We start from the raw sequence: 5,497 nt of genomic DNA, 5'->3' as shown, positions 1-5,497 counted from the left end.
CACACCAGAAGAGGGCATCAGATCCTATTACAGATGGTTATGAGCCACCATGTGGTTGCTGGGGATTGAACTCAGGACCTCTGGAAGAGCAGACAGTGCTCTTAACCATGGAGCCATCTCCAGCCCAGAAAGCTTGCTTCTTTCTTTCTTTCTTTCTCTCTCTCTCTCTCTCTCTCTTTCTTTTTTTTTCTTCTTTTTTTTTTTTAAAACCATAACATTTATTTTATGACTGAATGAAATCCTCAAGATGAACTGGATGCTGCAACAGCCTGCCCTCTTGGGTTTAGGTGTCGTTCCTTCACGGAATCCATGTCTGAATCTGCAATAGACAATCTTTAGGTGCCTCATCCAACCAGTCCCAGTAGTGTTTTGTCTCTTAGCACTCCAGTTATACTTTCTCTTGCGCTTGGCAGGGTAGCCGCATTTGCCACATGTTGACTTCTGAAGGTGGTAGGCCTTGGAGCCACAGTGGCGGCACAGCGTGTGCATCTTATTGCGATGCTTTCCGAAGGATGACATTTCTTTCCTCATCTTGCTTCTACCTGCGAGGCCAAAGAGCAGAAAGTTTCATTTTTAAAGATTATTTATTTCACAGTTTCATAATATCCCCTTTCCCTCCTTCCTAACACTGTCTTTTTTTCTAACAAGTCTCTCTCATCCTCCCCTCCTTGTGGCCCACGGGGTTTAATTAGGGTTGCTTGCATGAGCATCAGTGACGTTACCTACTTACACGGGCAATTAGGGGTATTATTTCTCTTCTTCAGAAACCATTAACTGTCCATAGCTCTTCAGGGAATGGTGGGCCTCATAAGACTTTCTCCTATCCATGATGGATTGGTGATAAGCCCAGTCGTATGCAGGCAATCACAGCTGCTATGAGGTCAGAGGTACATAAGCCCATGTCCAGAGGATAGTGTTTCACATGGCTATCCCTATCCCTCTGAGTCTTGCATTCTTTCTGCCCTTCCCCCAGAATGTTTTGAAATAGAATGTCCACATTTAACCCTATTGAAGGTGATGATTTCAGTTGACATTAAATCTTCAAACCTCTGTGATGTTGAGGATACCCGTATTCTGAAGCTATAGCATCTCTTAAGTGCCACATGTACCTCTAGAGACACTCTTCTGCAGAGTCATGAGAAAGAATGCAGAAGTTACACCATTTCCCTGTCCTCAGAGATGGGTCCATGACTGGTTGTATGGCTGAAGCTAAGCCAAGCAGAGTATTTCCTCTCTGTGGGATCACATTGTTGGAAGACTGAAGTGCAGAGAAGTGTGGGCCAGGCTGCTTTCTATAAAAGAAGGGCCACTTTCAGTAGAGGTAGAATGCAGAAAGAAGCAGAGAAAGTTTAGAAAGTATGAACTGTCCCCACAGGTTAATGTGTTGAGTACTTGTCCCAGATAGAGGTCCTCCTTGGAGAGGGCCTGGAAATCTTAAGAGGTTGGGGCCTAGATGGAAAAAACATAGTTTCTAGCACAAGGGTTCTCAACCTATGGGTCGTGACCATCTCAAAAGACCATAGGAAAACACAGATATTTACATTATGATTCATAACACTAGCAAATTTACAGTTATGAAGTAACAATGAAAATAATGTTATGGTTGGGATGACTGCACCATGAGGAACTGTACTAAAGGGTCACAGCATTACGAAGGTTGAGAACCACTGCACATATGTGTCTGATGATTAGATTCATCTTTGGCATTCCTCAATCCCTGTTTGCTGTCACTAGGCCAACAGTTTCCTTTAAAGGCTGCCACTGCCAGGATGTCCTATTCAAGTGCATGGAACCATACAACCATGGGGCAAACCTTTCAACCTCCAGTCTAAATAATTTCTCCTTTTGTCTCTGACAGGTGCTTGGTCATCTTGATGATAAAACTGAACAACACATCACAGAGCACTGGAGTCCTTGTCTATCTAAAGACTAGCTTCATCCTTTCTCATGTGACTGTAGAAGCAAGAGCATCCAGTGGCTTGAGGTGGCGGAGGTGGGTGTCTGTCACTGACAATCAGAGAATCTAGCTAACTTGCCAATAGATGAAATCTACAGCTATTTGCTTATCAATGGGATAACTAATCAAAGGCCAAAACCTGGATTTTTCTGTTTGTTTGTTCCCAGGGACTCATTTCAATCTATGATCCGACAGTGTTTGGAGTGACTATTTATAGTACAGTAGCCCAAAATGTTCTGGAAAGTAACTCAAAGGTGATTCTCAAAGAAAGATAGGGACTTCTAATTAAAAGATGTTTCAGAGGGATAGAGTGATGATTCAAAGCCTGAACACACCCACCACTCTTCCAGGGGATCAAATTTTTCCCAGCACCCAAGTCAGGTGGCTTACAACTGCCTATAACTCTAGCTCCAACTCGTACACAGACACACAGACACACAGACACACACACACACACACACACCCGGGGGGGGGGGCGAGAGAGAGAGAGAGAGAGAGAGAGAGAGAGAGAGAGAGAGAGAGAGAGAGAGAGATACACAAACACATTTTTTAGAAAAAATGTTTTAAGTAACAGAAAATGGGATAATATCTACATTAATTTATACTGGAAAGGCTGTAACTACGATTTAAATATTTCTCTTTAAAATTGCCTTACAGATTTTGAGCTGTTTTTCATTTGTGTAGAGGTGGAGTTCCTTTGATAGATCTCTAACAATGTCATGACTTTCTTTCTTTCTTGTAACCCTTTGGTGTTTAAAACACTTGAAAAGCATTTTCATTTGAGTCCGGCTGACTAGATGTGATGACTAAATTGTACTTTTGATGGATCATCCTCTCCAAGCACACACACTAATAACTGCTCCCGACTATATTTCTGAGGGAACTTGACACCTGTGGCAGCATGCAGATCTCCTTCTCAGGGGCGAGGGCGGGAAGCATTGCCCATAGCAGAGAACGAGGACTTGACAAGTCTATTTTCTCAAAACAAGGTTTTGTTTGCCGTTTAAAGTAATGAATTGTGTGATTTTAATAATAACTAATTGTATCTTCCCTCTGTCATAAAGCTCTTAAAGCCTTTCAAAACCAATGAGCTAAGGAGCATCATTATCAGGACATTCTGAAACATGACTGACTACTGTATTCAGAGCTGGCTCAGAGGAGTCTCACTGGTGAGTCTGGAGTTGGGGTGGCGGGGATGAGGGAATGGTCATGCCATGCTTGTAGGTAGGCTTTGAAGCCAGAAAGGAATTCTCAATGTCTCACCAGCTTTCTGGGACTTAGTTTTGTTTCCTCATTACTTATGCACTATCCATTCAGTTCAGAGCTGCTGTGGAGACTGCTGCTTCTACCTTCCCAAGGTGCATTGCTGCATTGCTGCTGTTGATAAGTTAAACATGTGTACCCTTGCAAAGCAAAGTTCAATACTGAATAATTATCTAATATATTCGGCTGGTACAGGCTAGCAAGCAGGGTGATTTAAGACATAATAAATTTTGGGTTAAAGTCATGTTAGAAACCATTCAGGACTTACGGGTTAGACATAAGCATTCAAATGCCAGTGACCTCTACTGTAACCCTTGAAAGATAATCAAAGTCCTTTATAATTATTTGCTAATAGCACCAAAGGGCAAAAGATAGTGAAATGTGTGGTGCAGTTTCCTCAGCATTTTTAAACATACATTTTGCCTGTGACATTTTTAGTTGACATGGTGTGGCTATGCTCATTTGAAGCAAATGCAAGTAAGCTACATTTAAATAGCTCGTCATGCCTTCTCAAAAAAGGATTTCAAGGTAGCCTTAAAAGTCCTTTAGAACTTACTTGATTATCTGGAGGCTCTTAACCTGATTAGAAACGGAATGTTCTGTCTTATTTGGTAATTTGCATCAGGAAAGGCAGCAGGAGATTGGGATGCCCTATGAAACCAAGCTGGGATGTATTGTTCAGCTCTCTTCTGTCAGCTAGCCCCACCCTCAAGTGACAAGAGTAACTTGTTACTAATAACTATCAGTAGGATACACTCAATACTGTCTCCCACAAAGATGTCTTTGTCCTAATTCTTGAAGCCTATTAATGTTACCCTATATGGCTCCAAACTACTTTGTGGATGAGATTAAATGAACAGCCTCAAGATAGGGAGAATATTATAAATTCTTCAGGTATGCATTAAATGGAATATGCTATCTACTGAGGAGAAGAAGGTAAAAGACAGAGACTTGACCCAGACAGAAGAGTGGACAAGGTAACCAAGGAAGCAGACACAGAGGGTGCAGCCACAAATCATGGAAGTCATCAGAACTAGAATCAAGAGATGTGGAATGCATTCTCCCTGGAGTCCTTGATGTGTTCCCAGCCTTGCTAACACATGAGAGCATAAATATCTCTTGTGTTAAAACACCAATTCATGGTAATTTGGTATAGTGGCCATAGGAAGTTCAGGTCAAGGTTGAAGTCAAGAATCCAAAGTGTGGTGGCTTGAATATACTTGGCCCGGGGGTAGCACTTTTAGGAGGTATGGCCTTGTTGGAAGAAGTCACTGTGGGGATGGGCTTTGAGACCCTCCTCCTAGCTGCCTGGAAGACAATAATCTTTTCCTGTTTGCCTTCAGAACAAGATGTATAACTCTCAGCTATTCTAGTGCCATGCTTGCCAGGGCACTGTTGAGCTTCTTGCCATGATGATAATAGACTGAATCTCAGAACCAGAACCAGTAAGCCAGCCCCAATTAAATGTTATCCTTTAAAAGAGTTGCTTTGGTCATGGTGTCTCTTTACAGCAATAGAAACCCTAACTAAGACACAAGGTGACCTTGATGGCTAATCTTGGTTGGCAACTTAACTATAGTTGATTACTATATCTGTAATCAACTAAACCTTAAGCATTTGGGCACACATGTGATGTATTTTTTGATTGGATCATTTGAGGGAAGACCCATTCTAACTCTAATCCACACCTTTGGTAGAGTACACATAAAGGTATGTGGAAGAAGGAAGCTTTTGCTTTTCCCTGTTTTCCTCACTCTTGCTGGCAAGTTCATCTCTCCTATTGCTGAGGTATCCCTTTATTAGTGTTAAAACCTATTTATTTGAGATTCCGACATAGATGGAAGAATTAAAGCTCTCCAAGACTTTATCACCAGATTGGGACTGCTGAGATTTCCAGTCTTGTAGACAGAACAAATATTACATCATTGGGCTTCTGTCAGGACTCACTGTTATAGGACCACCCAGATCACAGACTATATGCCATCCTAATAATAAATCTTCCACTCACTGTCTGAATATATATGGATATGATATATATGAATATATGTATATATTCATTCCATATTCATTTTATTTGTTCTGTTCCTTAGAGAACCCTGACTAATATAGTGACCCATAGCCATAAGTGAAAGGATACTGGAAGCCACCAGAGGTTAGAGTTTTGGGTTATAGCCCAGTGACAGAGTGTACATTTGCTTCAACTGGTGCTATGGTGCATATAAATCATGTGATGCTCCCTTAGTCAACTTTAGCTGTCAACTTGACAAAGTTTAGAGT

At 41.5% G+C, this 5,497-nt stretch overlaps 1 pseudogene; it reads right to left on the bottom strand.

Moving 5' to 3' along the window:
• Nucleotides 1-242: 242 nt before the first annotated feature.
• LOC114617804 lies at nt 243-531 on the bottom strand (annotated as a pseudogene).
• Nucleotides 532-5,497: the final 4,966 nt, after the last annotated feature.

The sequence above is a fragment of the Grammomys surdaster genome, unplaced genomic scaffold (genome assembly GCF_004785775.1).
Source record: "Grammomys surdaster isolate TR1022 unplaced genomic scaffold, NIH_TR_1.0 138, whole genome shotgun sequence".
NCBI lineage: Eukaryota > Metazoa > Chordata > Mammalia > Rodentia > Muridae > Grammomys > Grammomys surdaster.
This window is presented reverse-complemented; position numbering and strand designations above follow the sequence as displayed.